Raw genomic sequence first — 16,183 nt, forward strand, 5'->3', positions numbered from 1 at the left:
ACTCATTCAGTTTAGGTAACATGGGCAGCATTGAGGAGTTGGAGCACAGGTTCTGTTTCCGTGCTGTATAACTCTGTATCCAGCTAAAGAGGATTAGTGTACCAAAATAAGGCATGTTGTAGACACTGAAGCAAGTTACAGCGATAGGGATGGTAGTCTGGAATGCAGTACATTTCAAATATGTGGAGGGACTATCGGGAAGGGAGGAGGTTCCAGGGACAGGGACTATTGTAGGTGTTAAAAATGACTGAAGACACTGGTGCACAAGCCATGCCACAGATGGTGTTGCAGAGTAGTGAGTCTTAGTACAGTGTTGGAGGGAGAACACAGAACAGAAAGATCCCAGGCAGCATTCCCAACCTCTCGTCGGAGGCCTCCTCTCCCCTCTGTTGTACTGATGCTCACTAAGACAACACAGGACTGGATTGATAACAATGAACTCCCGATGCTGTCTCAGTGCAACATAAGTTAAAGTAGAGGTGGTGACTGAGCATGGGGTGTGCCTATACTGTGCTCCCCCTCCAGCACTGTATCTGTGTCATGTCTTGTAAGTGATGTTTGGAGCCCTCTCATTGCTCTCTGTTCTGTGCACTATGAGTGATCTTACCTCACTGCAGGATTTATTGAAGACTCCAGATCTCCCTTCCCTTTGTCTCTCTGGCTGACCAACCATCTTCAATGAGGTGATGGATGAGACACACAGCAGTTGGGAAGTCTATTGAGTCAGCAACTTCTTGAGTACCTACAGGAGACAGAGAGATAGACAGAATGGGAAATTAGACTGACGCAGTGAGGGTTACACAAAGAGAATGGAAATGAGCCCCACAGATATCTGGAAAATCCCAAACTCCATCCCTGTGCTGTTGCGTCTCTCTGGAGTGGAGAATTCTGTTAGCTCAGGATCTAGAGTAGCTGCAAGAGTGAGAGACACTGACAGAGGCAGCAATTAGACCCACACAGTGAGGGATACCACATGGAGAGAGACTAAGTGATATCACTGGAGTGCTGGAAGACTTCAGGATCACACAGTCATGTTGGAAGAATGGGTTTAGCTTCATGTATCAGTGCTCAGGGATGAGCAACCAGTGAGCAGGTGAAGTGATGGCCTAGTAACATTATTGTTAGGGCATTTGTCCAAAACCTCAGCTAATGTTCAGGGGAGGCAGGTTTGAATCCCACCATAAGATATGGTGGAATTTAAAATCAATAATTTTAAAAACATCAATTAACAATCCATAAACAAATATGAAACCATTGCTGATGTACAAAAATCACAATCCCTTAGATTAGATTCCCTACAGTGTGGAAACAGGCCTTTCGGCCCAACCAGTCCACGCCATCCCTCCAAAGAGTAACCCACTCAGACCCATCTCCCTCGACCTAATACACCTAACATTATGGGCAATTTAGCATGGCCAATTCACCTGACCTGCGTGTCTTTGGACTGTGGGAGGAAACCGGAGCATCCAGAGGCAATTCACGCAGACACGTGGAGAAGGTGCAAACTCCACACAGTCGCCCGCGGCTGGAATCGAACCTGGGACCCTGGTGCTGTGAGGCAGGAGTGCTAATCACTGACCCAGCGTGCCGCCCACTTGCCCTTTCAACAACGAGATCTGATCATCCTCACGTAGTCTGCACGACATACCCACAGCAAAGTGTTTGCCTCTCAATTGCCCTCTGAAATGGCCAAGCAAGCTACTCAGCTCACAGGCAGCTAGGGCTGGGCAATAAAGGCTGGTCAGCCAGAGACACCCACATCCCCTACCTGATTTATAAAAAAATCCAATAGGATGGTCCCACTGGAACCGCGCTGGGACCAGTGTCCTGGCCAATCATGTCAGTAGGTTTATGGACAGGGCTTTAAACTGACAGAGAGGATGCTGGGACAGGGTCCAGGTGAAAGGAGCTTTCCAAATTCAAAGAGAAAAGGTGAAGCATCGGAACAGTATGTGGATGTGGCTGAAGGCAATCAGAAAGGAACAGGATGGGACAGCGATTAACTAAAACTGTACATCAGTGAATAGATTTGTGACAGGAAATTGTGGTAAAGATTAAATTATGTTTTTTTTCAATGGACGAAGTCTTATCAATAAAGCAGATGGATATGTGACACTGAGATAAAAGAGGTTCAGACAACAGAGAGACATGGTTACAGGGTGAACAAAAGGTGGACATAAATATTCAATGGATCACAACCTTGCGGAAACTCAGGCAAAATGGGTAACACTAACAATAATGGATAACAAAGGCATCACAGAGAAAGCATTTGGTCTCAGATCATGAAGTAGAATCAGTCTGAATGTAACTTCTGGCTACGACTTGCCAAGGACACAAGCAGCAGAATAGTTTTAGCCACCAAACAGCATTCCGTTGCTCATCACTGCATTACACAGGAACTCATTGGAATTTTTTAACAAATACATTGTGATCATTTTGGGAAACATCAATATTCAAAATGTGGGACAGTCACACTGGCAAGAGTGATATTGGTAGAGGAGTTCAGAGAATTAGTTTTCAGTGTTTCTTTGAATAACAAATTGTGCAACTGGCGAGGGACGTAACTATCTCAGAGCGACCATTGTGTGATGAAACTTTGTGAATGAGTAATGCCACCTGGAGAGATCCTCTGTGAAATTGTGATAAAGTGCAGTTTAAAGAAATATAAAGTTTTAAAGTAAATCACAGAAAGGACAAGCTACAAGTCGAAACAAAAATAACCAATAACATGTGTTTGAGATGAGAACTGACCAAGGTAAATAGGCTAAACAGACTGAAATATGTGTCTGTCAATGAACAGTGGAAAACATTAGAAGGAGCAGTGTAAAAAAAAATAAACAAAAAGACATTCCATTGAAACAGACAAATCCTCAGCAAGAAATCCTTATCGGTCCCTCACTCAAGTAAAAAGAATCATATTAGATTATCGAGCTTAGAGGATCACCAAAAAGTACTTAAAATCCTGAAGTGAGAGAATGTTTTACGAGTAAATTTTAAAGGGATTGCAAAGGGTCTGCTCGCAGGAGGAGGTCAGATGGAAGAGGGAATAATTGTCAAGGTTTTATGTCACAAAAGGAACTGGGAGAGCTGAAGGTGCTGGAGGTGGTGAGAGTGTTACAGAGAGTGGTCAGGGTCTGAACGGTGTAACAAAGCCAGTACAGATTGCTGCAGCTGGAGGTGTTTGCAGAGGTAGGGAGGGACATATGTATTTTTATTTATTCATTCATGGGACGAGGATGTCACTGTGGGACCAACATTCTTTGCCCCACTGCTAATTACCCAGAGTATAGCACAGAGTCAGCCATATTGCTGTGGGTCTGGTATCACGTGCAGGCCAGACCAGGTTAGAATGTCAAATGTTCTTCTCTAAAGGACGTAAGTGAACCAGATGAGTACTTTCTACTGGTCAACAATGCTTTTATGGTGGCCTCACCAATGTCCTGTATAGCCACAACATGACATCCGAACTTCTACTCTCAATGCTCTACCCAAAGAAGGTAACCACCCACATGCCTGCTTCACCAACCTGTCTACCTGTGACACCACTGACAAAGCACTGTGTACCTGCATCCCTGGGTCACTGACTGATAACACTACCCAGGGCCCGAACATTAACTGTACAGGTCCCACCCTGGTTTGTTTCACTAAAATGGAACACCTCACATTTATCTAATGAAACTCCATCTGCTGTTCTTCAGCCCACTATCCCAGTGTACTATTCGTCCTGTTGTATCATAGATAACTTTCTTCACTGTCCACTTTACCAACAATTTCAGTGTCACTCAAAAAACTTACTTACCACAAAAACAATATTCCCATCCAAACCATTTATCCAAATGACAAACAACAGGGGACCCACTTCACCGCTGGTCACATGTCTCTAGTCAGGAAGGCAACATGTCTCCCATCACCCTCTGTCTCCTATCATCAAGCCCAATTTTGTATCCAGTTGACTAGCTCCTCCTGAATGCCATATCCTTTTACATTGATCTGAGCTTATTACCCAGTTTACCAGACAGAACGTAGAACACAGAACAGTACAGCACAAGACCCTTCGGCCATGATGCCATGCCCATCTTTTACCCGACTGTAAGATCAAACTAACTTTGTATGCCATGGGATAAAGAGGACTCTCACTGTTCACTCTATCTTTGCCTCACACCATCTTGTTCACCTCTACCAAGTCACACCACACTCTTCTTCACTCCAATGAGAAAAGCCTTAGCTCCCTCAACCTTTTTTCATAAGACATGCTCTCCAGTCCAAGTAGTATCCTGGTAAATCTCCTCTTTACCCTCTCTAAAGCTTCCACATCCTCCCTGTAATGAAGGAACCAAAACTGAACACAATATTCTATTTGGGATATAAACAGGGTTGTAAAGAGCTACAGCATAACCTCATGGCTTTAAAACTCAATCCCCCAGCTAATGAAAGCCAATACAACATATTCTTTCTTAACAACACTATCAGCTTGGTGGAAAATTTGATGGATCTCTGGTCATGAAATCCAAGATCCATCTGTTCCTCCACACTATTCAGTATTCTGCCTTTACCACTGTATTCTGCATTCAAGTCTCACCTTCCAGAATGCATCACTTCACACTTTTCCAGATTTGACTTTATCTGCCACTTCTCAGCCCAGCTCTACATCCTGTCAATGTCCCATTGCAACCTCCAGCAGACATCCACACTATTCACCACTCCACCAACTTTTGTGTCATTGTTAAACTTACTTTCCCACTCTTCCACTCATTCATAAAATCACAAAGAGCAGAGATTTTTTTGACCTCTCCCTGCAGAAAACCACTGGTCACTGAGCTCCAGGCTGAATGATTTCCATCTGTCATCACCCTCTGTCTTCTATGGGCCAGGAATTCTGTATCCAGACAGGCAAGTTTCCCTGTATCCCATGCTCTGTACTTTCTCAATGAGCCATAAATGTGTGTTGTCACATTCTCAAAGGATTCAATAAGATTTGTGAGGCATGACCTGTCCCTTACAAAGTCATGATGACTTCCTCTAATCAAACTATGGTTTTCCAAGGAATCATAAATCCTGTATCTCAGAGTCCTCTCCAATAATCTGCACATCACAGAGAGAAGACTGACAGGTCTGTCATTCCCAGGATTATCTCTATTCCATTTCTTGAACGACGCATGGCTGATGCACCTAACCTGCACATCTTTGGGCTGTGGGTGGAAACCGGAGCACCTGTCGGAAACCCACGCAAACATGGAGAGAATGTGCAAACTCCACGCAGACAGTTGCCTGGGGCTGGAATTCAAATCGCGTCCCTAGTGCTGTGAGGCAGCAGTGCTAACCACTGAGCCACCGTGCGGCCCCATGTAACTCTCTAGAGCCCGGCTTCTGATCCTTGGTTCCTCAAACTTAAGTTAGCTTCCTACTTCCTCTTGACTAGATGTTCTACATCCCTTGGAAACTCGTCAAATGCTTTGCTGAAGTTCATGTAGACAACACTGACTGCTCTGCCTTCATTGATCTCTTGGTCAACCCCTTGAAGAGTCAATCAAGTTTGTGAAACACGGTTTCCCACTCACAAAGCCATGCTGACTATCTCTAATCAGCCCTTGCCTTTCCAAATATATGTAGCTCCTTTCTCTCAGAATCTCCTCCAACAACTTACCCAGCACTGGCTGTGATTTCCTGGCTTTTCCCTGCAGCCTTTAAGTGATGGAACAGCATTAGCCACCCTCCAGTCTTCCGGTAACTCATTGTGTCTGTTGATAATATAAGTATCTGTGTTAGGGACATTGCAATCTCTTCCCATGACTATTCAAGGATCGACCTAATGAGCTACTGAGGATTGATCTACCTTTATTTGTTTTAAGATTCCAGCATTTTTTCTTCTCTGTTGAGGATTCTTTCCAAGACATCACCATTTATTTCCCCAACTTCCTGAGCTTCCATGTCTTTCTCCAAAGTAAATACCGACAACACTATTTTGTCTAATTTCTCACCCACCTCCTGACAGTTAAGGTGCCCTATTCTCTACCAATGTTACTCTTTAGCCCTTATTGAAACTTGTGTAAAGGTTTCTGAAAATTCAAATGAACCGTATCCTCGGTACAGCCACTCCTACACCCATATCTATTCTGCTATTTATATTCACACCAATAAAAATAAAATTCAACAGGCTCAAAAACACATTCTTTTTCTTAAAAGCATTTCTAAGGGTCCAGTTATTGTTCATTGACATATCCTTTCAAACATATTTCAGCTCCCGACCTACTGTCAGGCTAACACTGTTTGGTTTCAGACTAGCAGCAGAAAGGGTTATGGGAGTTTGTGTTTATCAATCTGAAAAAGGTGGCTTACAGGATCAGCAGGTAATCGAGGTGTTGGAAATAGGGAAGGTCCTGGGGACTGAAGGACATTATGGAGATAGGGAGTGATGTGGGGCCTGAAAGGGGCCAAAGAGATCTGCAGGGCTGTTGGGCCTGAAGGAGGTTGCACAGATCAGGAGGATCGTGGGGATTGAAGGGGGTTACTCTGAACGGGAGGGTCGTTGGGTCAGGATGAGATTATGGAGATAGGGAAGGTCGTGGGGCCTTTGGAGGTTATGGAGTTAGGGAGGTTTGTGGGGAATGATTCAGGTTACATGGATAGGAAGAGTCGTGGGGACTGAAGGAGTTTATGGAGAGAGGGAGGGCTGTGGGGACTGAAGGAGGTTATATCGATAGTAAGTTTATACAGAAGCACAGGAAAGAAGAGCAGGTTACGGCCATTTGACCACAGAGTCAGTCCCACCATTCAATGTGATCACGACTGATCGTCCAACCCAGTACAGTATTCCTGCTTTCACACCTTACTCTGATATTATAGTGACTACTGGCATTTAGTGGTACAGGGGGCTGTAGTAACTGGGACGGGTCTGTGCCTTACAGAGATAGGGAGGGTTGTGGAAGCTGGACAAGGTGACATATACAGGGCAGGTTTTAGGAATGGGATGACTTTACATGGATTTGGAGGAATGCAAGGATGGGACGCGGTAACAATCACAGGGAGGATTTTGGGAGCTTGATCTGAGACGGGTACAGCTGAGAACTGAAGGGAGTCAAACAGTCAGGGCAGGCAGGGACAAGGTAGGATTAATAAATTAAACTGCATTTATTTCAATGCAAGGGGCCTAACAGGGAAGGCAGATTAACTCAGGGCATGGTTAGGAACATGGGGCTGGGATCTCATAGCAATTACAGAAACATGGCTCAGGGATGGGCAGGACAGGCAGCTTAATGTTCCAGGATACAAATGCTACAGAAAGGATAGAAAGGGAGGCAAGAGAGGAGAGGGAGTGATATTGTTGATAAGAGATAGCATTACAGCTGTGCTGAGGGAGGATATTCCCAGAAATACATCCAGGGAAGTTATTTAGGTGGAACCGAGAAATAAGAAAGGGATGATCACCTTATTAGGATTGTATTACAGACCCCCCAATAGTTAAAGGGAAATTGCCAAACAAACTTGTAAGGAGATCTCAGCTGTCTGTAAGAATAATAGGGTTGGCATGGTAGGGGATTTTAACTTTCCAAACATTGACTGGGACTGCCATAGTGTTAAAGGTTTAGATGGAGAGGAATTTCTTAAGTGTGTACAAGAAAATTTTCTGATTCAGTATGTGGATGTACCTACTAGAGAAGGTGCAAAACTTGACCTACTGTTAGGAAATAAGGCAGGACAGGTGAGTGAGGTCTGAGTGGGGGAGCACTTTGAGGCCAGCGACCATAATTCTATTCATTTTAAAATAGTGCTGGAAAAGGATAGACCAGATATAAAAGTTATGTTCTAAATTGGAGAAAGGCCAATTTTGACGGTATGAGGCAAGAACATTTGAAAGCTGATTGGAGGCAGATGCTCGCAGCTAAAGTGACGGCTGGAAAATGGGAAGCCTTCAGAAATGAGAAAACAAGAGTCCAGAGAAAGTATATTCCTGTCAGGGTGAAAGGGAAGGCTGGTAAGTTTTGGGAATTCTGGATGACTAAAGAAATTGAGTGTTTGGTTCAGAAAAAGAAGGAAGCATATGTCAGGTATAGACAGGATAGATCGAGTGATTCCTTAGAAGAGTATAAAGGAAGTAGGAGTATACTTAAGAGGAAATCAGGAGGGCAAAACGCGGACATGAGATAGGTCTGACAAATAGAATTAAGGAGAATGCAAAGGGTTTTTACAAATATATTAAGGAAAAAAGGATAAGTAGGGAGAGAATAGGGACCCACAAAGATCAGCAAGGCAGCCTTTGTGTGGAGCCGCAGAAAATTGGGGAGATATTAAATGAATATTTTGCATCAGTATTTACTGTGGAAAAGCATATGGAAGATATAGACTGTAGGGAAATAGATGGTGACATCTTGCAAAACGTCCAGATTACAGAGGAGCAAGTGCTGGATGTCCTGAAACAGTTAAAGGTGAATAAATCCCCAGGAACTGTACCCGAGAACTCTGTGGGAAGCTAGAGAAGTGATTGCTGGGCGTCTTGCTGTGATATTTGTACCATCGATAGTCACAGGGGAGGTGCCAGAAAACTGGAGGTTGGCAAAAGTGGTGCCACTGTTTAAGAAGGGTGGTAAAGACAAGCTAGGGAACTATAGACCGGTGAGCCTGAACTCAGTGGTGGGCAAGTTGTTGGAGGGAATCCTGAGGGGCAAGATGCACAAGTATTTGGAAAGGCAAGGACTGATTAGGAATAGTCGACATGGCTTTGTGCGTGGGAAATTATGTCTCACAAACTTGATTGAGTTTTTTGAAGAAGTAACAAAGAATATTGAGGAGGGCAGAGTGATAGATGTGATCTATATGGACTTCAGTGAGGGATTTGACAAGGTCCCCCATGGGACACTGATTAACAAGGTTAGAACTCATGGAATACAGGGAGAACTAGCCATTTGGATACAGAACTGGCTCAAAGGTAAAAGACAGAGTGGTGGTGGAGGGTTGTTTTTCAGACTGGAGGCCTGTGACCAGTGCAGTGCCACAAGGATCAGTGCTGGGCCCTCTACTTTTTCTCATTTACATAAATGATTTGGATGCGAGCATAAGAGGTATAGTTAGTAAGTTTACAGATGACACCAAAATTGGACGTATAGTGGACAGTGAAGAGGGTTACAACAGGATCAGGACCAGATGGGACAATGGGCTAACTGGCAGATGGGGTTTAATTCAGATAAATGCGATGTGCTGCATTTTGGGAAAGCAAGTCTTAGCAGGACTTATACACTTAATGGTAAGGTCCTAGGGATTGTTGCTGACCAAAGAGACCTTGGAGTGCAAGTTCATAGCTCCTTGAAAGTAGAGTCGCAGGTAACTAGGATAGTGAAGACGGCATTTGGTATGCTTTCCTTTATTGGTCAGAGTATTCAGTACAAGAGATGGGAGGTCATGTTGTGGCTGTACAGGACATTGGTTTGGCCACTGTTGGAATATTTTGTGCAATTCCTGTCTCCTTCCTATCGGAAGAATTGTTGTGAAACTTGAAAGGGTTCAGAAAAGATTTACAAGGATGTTGCCAGGATTGGAGGATTTGAGCTACAGGGAGAGGCTGAACAGGCTGGGGCAGTTTTCCCTGGAGCTTCGGAGGCTGAGAGGTGACCTTACAGAGGTTTACAAAATTATGAGGGGCATGGATAGGATAGGATAAATAGACAAAGCATTTTCCCTGGGGTCAGGGAGTCCAGAACTCGAGGGCATAGGTTTAGGGTGAGAGGGGAAAGATATAAAAGAGACCCCTAAGGACCCCTGCAACTTTTTCACGCAGAGGGTGGTATGTGTATGGAACGAGCTGCCAGAGGATGTGGTGGAGGATGATACAATTGCAACATTTAAGAGTCATTTGGATGGGTATATGAATGGGAAGGGTTTGGAGGAATATGGGCTGGGTGCTGGCAGGTGGGACTAGATTGGGTTGGGATATCTGGTCGGCATGGACGGGTTGGACCAAAGGGTCTGTTTCCGTGCTGTACATCTCTAAGACTCTATCACTCATAGAGGTTACAGAAATAAACTGTGTGGTCGCGTCTGGAGGAGATTAAAGGTACAAAGGTTTGTAGTTACCGAAGGAAATTACATCAATTGGGACCAGCAGAGTTTACAGAGACTGAGTGTGTTTTAGAGACAGGAAGAGTTCATAGTCATCATTGGAAATGCAGAAACTAATTTATGAGAGAAGCAGGGTCACTCTGCTTTGTGTCCAGAGACAAGGAGTTTAACAGCTGGAGGAGGTTACTAAGGTACAGAGCTTTTTTGTTGTTGTGACGGGAAGGTTACAGAGATCATGAAGGTAGTCGGAGTTCAAAAAAGTCACAAAGACAGGGAGGTTTCTCAGGTCTGGAAAGGACTACACTGACCAAGATGGTTTAAGGAACTGAAGAGTTGTTTTTCTTCAGTTAAGGAGAGACGTGACAGAACCCGGGATTAAAGGCAAAGGCAGAAACTTGGAGAGTTTTACTGATATGAGGAGCTTACAGGGATAAGCAGGATTGTAGGGGCTGATAGAGATTGGGGAAGTGGTATTTAAGAAACAGACAGTGGAGCAACTGACAGACATAGGGAGGGTTCTGTGGAACAGATGAATTTACAGACAAGATGGTGATAATGAAGCCTGAGAATTTTCTCATGTTCCTTGCCCAGCATTGTTCCTACATCATGCCCTCAGGGTCTGAATTAAAGTCCACTAACTCCTCCCTGTGCTGTTTACTATGATTGATCTTACCGGCTGCAGGATTTACTGAAGGCTCCAGATCTCACTCTCCATCTCTCTCTGGCTGACCAACTGTCTTCAATGTGGTGATGGATGAGACAGGAATTGGGAATTCTGCTGAGTCAGGGACATCAGGAATACCTACAGGAGACAGAGAAGGAGACAGAATGGGAAATTGGACTAATGCAATGAAGGGTACACATGGAGAGTGGCACTGAGTCCCACAGAGATCTGGAAATTCCCAGTCTCCATCCATGGCCTGTGCAGTTGCTTCCCTCTGGAGTGGAGAATGCTGTTGGCTCAGGATCTGGAGTAGCTGCAAGAGTGAGAGACACTGACAGAGACAGCAATTAGACCCACACAGTGAGGGATACCACATGGAGAGAGACAGTGATATCAGCAGAGTGCAGGAATGTATTAGGATCACACAATGGTATCATCAGAAGTGGTTCTGACCAGTGAGCACTGCTACCAGTACTCAGGGAGGACTGAGCTATTTTATTGGGATAGGCTCCTCTGGTTCCAGATTATGCAGTGTGATATAAATGGACACAGATGAGGAGGGGAACAGGTCTGAGGTGAATGGAAATTCCCAAGTCCAAAGAGAAAGGTTGAAATATTGGAACACCATGGAGATGTGAATGAAGACCAAAAGAAAGAAACAGTAAGGGACTGAGTTTAATTAAAATACGACATTGTCAAACAGATTTGTGACAGGAAATTATTGGTTAAAATAAAGTAAATGCCATTTCCACCCCTCACAATTCCTCATATACCACAAGTGACATCACTTCCGCCCCTCACATCATCACTGATGTCACACACGCAGTGACTGCCACGCCTGGATTAGTGGTGCTGGAAGAGCACAGCAGTTCAGGCAGCATCCAACGAGCAGCGAAATCGACGTTTCGGGCAAAAGCCCTTCATCAGGAATAAAGGCAGTGAGTCTGAAGCGTGGAGAGATAAGCTAGAGGGTGGAGGTTGGGAGAGAGTAGCATAGAGTACAATGGGTGAGTGGGGGAGGAGATGAAGGTGATAGGTCAAGGAGGAGAGGGTGGAGTCGATAGGTGGAGGAAATGACCTGGGAGTTGCAGTGGGAGAGGGACTCCCTGAGATTTTTGTAGACAGAGGAGGAAAACATCTTCAAGGTAGGCATCCTTGACTTCCACGCTCCCCCACTGCCGTGTTTGCCACCACTTCCGCCCCCACCAACGCCACTCATCTGCATTCTGCTGACACCACCCCCAGGTCCCACCATCACCATTGCTACCCCCAGAACCCTGAGGGGAACACCACCCCTGCTCATGACTCCATCCCCATTCCCCCTAACACCACACCCACTCCAGTTACAGGCTCCGTCGCCTCCCCCAGCTCCAAACCTACACCTGGTTCCATCTCCCAGTCCTGCCGAGTTTTCACCATTCCCCCTGACCACCCCCTCACTGAGGACGAATGATCAATCCTCAGCAAAGGCCTCACCTTTATCCCCTCCGTCCACACATCAATTAATTTAATACACGCCGTGACATCGAACACTTCTTCCACCACCTCCGCCTCAGAGCTTTCTTTTACAATGAAGACTCCCACCTATTTTCTGAGGACCCCTTTGCTGTCCTCCAATACACTCCATCCACCTGGACACCCCGCGCTGGCCGATTACCTGTCTTCGATTTCTTCATTTCAAACTTCCACCGAGACATTAACCGCCTCAAACTATCTACCCCCTCCCCCACTCCAACCTCTCACCCTCACAACGTGCAGCCCTTCACTTCCTCTGCTCCAATACCGACCTCACCATCATACCAGCAGATAAAGGGGGTGCAGTGGGAGTCTGGTGCACTGACCTCGGCACCGCTGAAGCCATGATGCCAACTCAAAGACACCTCCTCCTACCACCCCCTCTCCCATGACCCACCTCCCATCACCAAACCGTCATCTCCCAGAGCAGACAGAACCTCATCACCTCAGGAGGAGATCTCCCACCCACATCTTCCAACCTCATTGTCCGGGATCCCCCACTGCCCGTATCTACCTCCTTCCCAAGATCCACAAGCCTGACCACCCTGGCCGACCCATTGTCTCAGCATGTGCCTACCCCACCGGACTCAAGTCTATCTACCTCGACATTGTCCTATCCCCCCTAGTCCAGGAACTCCCCACATACATTCGAGACACCACCCATACCCTCCACCTCCTCCAAGACTTCCGTTTCCCTGTCGCCCAACGCCTCATCTTCACAATGGATATCCAATCCCTCTACACCTCCATCCACCATGACCAGGACCTCCAAGCCCTCCGTTTCTTCATCTCCCGATATCCCCAACAGTAGTCGTCCACCGACACTCTCATTCGTTTGGCTGAACTTGTCTTCACCCTTAACAATTTTTCCTTCAAATCCTCCCACTTCCTCCAGACCAAAGGGGTAGCCATGGGCACCCGTATGGGCCCCAGCTATGCCTGTCTCTTTGTTGGCTACGTAGAACAGTCCATCTTCCGTAGTTACACCGGCACCACTCCCCACGTCTTCCACCGCAACATTGATGACTGCATTGGCACCACCTCGTGCTCCCGCGAGGAGGTTGAGCAATTCATCAACTTCACCAATGCATTCCACCCTGACCTTAAATTTAACTGGACCATCACTGACACCTCGTTCCCCTTCCTGGACCTCTCAATCCCCATTAATGACGACCAACTTGACACCGACATTTTTTACAAACCTACCGACTCCCACAGCTACCTAGATTACACATCTTCCCACCCTACCGCATGCAAACTTCCCAACCCCTTTTCCCAATTCCTCCGCCTCCGCCGTACCTGCTCCCAGGAGGGCCAGTTCCACTACAGAACACACCAAATAGCCTCCTTCTATCGAGATCGAATTTCCCTTCCCACGTGGTAAAAGATGCCCTCCAACACATCTCGTCCACATCCCGCACGTCCGCCCTCAGACCCCACCCCTCCAACCGTAACAACGATAGAACACCTCTGGTGCTCACCCTCCACTCGACCAACCTTTGCATAATCCAAATCATCCGCCGCCATTTCCGCCACCTCCAAACGGACCCCACCACCAGGGATATATTTCGCTCCCCACCCCTTTCCACTTTCCACAAAGACCATTCCCTCCATGACTACCTAGTCAGTTCCATGCCCCCCCAAAACCCACCCTCCCTTCCTGACACCTTCTCCTGCCACTGCAGGAATTGCAAATCCTGCGCCCTCACCTCTCCCCTCACCACCATCCAAGGCCCCAAAGCAGCCTTCCACATCCAAAGTTTTACCTGCACATCCACCAATATCATTTATTGTATCCGTTGCTCCCGATGCGGTCTCCTCTACATTGGGGAGACTGGACACCTCCTCGCAGAGCACTTTAGGGAACATCTCTGGTACACCCAGACCAATCAACCCCACCGCCCTGTGACCCAACATTTCAACTCCCCCTTCCACTCTGCCGAGGACATGCAGGTCCTGGGCCTCCTCCACCGCCACTTCCTCACCACCCGACGCCTGGAGGAAGAACGCCTCACCTTCCGCCTCGGAACACTTCAACCCCAGGCCATCAATGTGAACTTCACCAGTTTCCTCATTTCCCCTTCCCACATCTCACCCCACCTCCAGCCTTCCAGCTCAGCACCGCCCTCATGACCTGTCCTAATGGCCTATCTCCCTTCCCACCTATCCATTCCACCCTCGTCTCTGACCTATCACCACCATCCCCACCCCCATTCACCCATTGTACTCTTTGCTACCTTCCCCCATCCTCCACTCTGACCTATCACCTTCTTCCCCACCCCATTCACCGATTGTACTCTATGCTACTTTCTCCCCATCCCCACCCCCCTCTCATTCATCTCTTCACTCTGCAGGCTCCCCGCCTCTGTTCCTGATGAAGGGCTTTTGCCCAAAACGTCAATTTCCTGTTCCTCGGATGCTGCCTGACCTGCCGTGTTTTTCCAGAACCACTCTAATCTAGACTCTGGTTTCCAGTATCTGCAGTCCTTGTTTTTACCTTATTGGAGGAGGAGACTACCGAGATAAGGCATGTTGTAGACACTGAACCAAGTTACAGGGATAGGGATGGTAGTCTGGAATGCAGTACATTTCAAATATGTGGAGGGACGATTTGGAAGGGAGGAGGTTACAGCGATAGGATCTGTTATAGGAATTAAAAATGATTGAAGACACTGGACCACAAGACATGCCATAGATACACTGTTGCAGAGTAGTGAGCTTTAATATAACAGAACTTACATTGGGATGGTGATTGAGCCTGGGGTGTGTGTGTGTACTGTGCTCCCCTCCAGCACTGTATCTGTCATGTTGTGTTAACAGATGTTTGGAGCCCTCTCATTGTTCTTTGCTCTGTGCACTGTGGGTGACCTGACTTCACTACAGGATTTATTGAAGGCTCCAGATCTCCTTTCCCTTTGTCTCTCTCTGGCAGACCAACTGCATTCAATGAGGTGATGGACGATCCACCCAGCAGCTGGGAAGGCTATTGAGTCAGGACTTTCCTGAGTACTGACAGGAGACAGAGAAATAGATAGAATGGGAAATTAAACAGATGCAGTGAGGGTTACACATGGAGAATGGCACTGAGTTCCACAGAGATCTGGAAAATGGAGCGATATTAAGTAATAGTCCCAGATTGCTGGAAGACCTCAGGATCACACAGTCATGTTGGAAGAATGGGTTTAGCTTCATGATGCCCTGGTATCAGTGCTCAGGGATGAGCACCCAGTGAGCAGGTGAAGTAATGGCCTCGTGGTATTATTGTGAGAGAATGGATCCAAAACCTCAGCTAATGTTCAGGGGAGGCAGGATTGAATCCCGCCATCAGAAAAGGAGACATTTGAAATCAATAATTTTAAAATTAATAATTAACAATCCACAAATAAGTATGAGACCATTACTGATGTACAACAAATCCAAACACTTGTCCTTTAGAGAAGGACATCTGCCCATCCTCACGTGGTCTGCACGACATCCCCACAAAGGGTTTGCCTCTCAATGACCCTCTGAAATGGCCGAGCAAGTTATTCAGTTCAAGGGCTTCTGGGACTGGGCAAGAAAGACTGGTCAGCCAGAGACTCACACATCCCGTACCTGATTTAAAAAAAAATCTATTAGGATGATCCCCCTGGAACTGTGCTGGGACCAATAATCTGCACACCACAGACATTCGACCAAATCTGTAATCCCCACAATTCTACCTACGTAACATGGTCCAGACTCTACAAATCTTCTCTCCTCTGCATGTTCCCCAGAAGGACACTGGAGGGTGGTGGGGGTTACAGAGATAGGGAGGGATATCAGGACAGGAGGATTTTGCAGACATTAAGAGGGTTGCAATGCCAAAAGGAGGCTTCAGTAATTGTGAGGTTTCATGGTGATGAAGGCATTTGAGGAGGGAGGGAGGGAGGATTGTAGGGAAATGAGAGGTTTCACAGTTTAGGTGTTTTGTTA

General features: G+C 46.4%; 1 long non-coding RNA gene across 1 annotated transcript; it reads right to left on the reverse strand.

Annotated features, from left to right (window-relative positions):
• Positions 1-603: 603 nt before the first annotated feature.
• On the reverse strand, positions 604-15,214 carry LOC140456825 (uncharacterized). The gene is made up of 4 exons (XR_011953162.1): positions 15,103-15,214; positions 10,724-10,852; positions 5,645-5,738; positions 604-742 (listed from the first exon to the last, which is right to left on the reverse strand). It is a non-coding gene; the product is annotated as an uncharacterized lncRNA (long non-coding RNA).
• Positions 15,215-16,183: the final 969 nt, after the last annotated feature.

Source organism: Chiloscyllium punctatum, chromosome 31 (assembly GCF_047496795.1).
Source record: "Chiloscyllium punctatum isolate Juve2018m chromosome 31, sChiPun1.3, whole genome shotgun sequence".
In the NCBI taxonomy this organism is placed as follows: domain Eukaryota; kingdom Metazoa; phylum Chordata; class Chondrichthyes; order Orectolobiformes; family Hemiscylliidae; genus Chiloscyllium; species Chiloscyllium punctatum.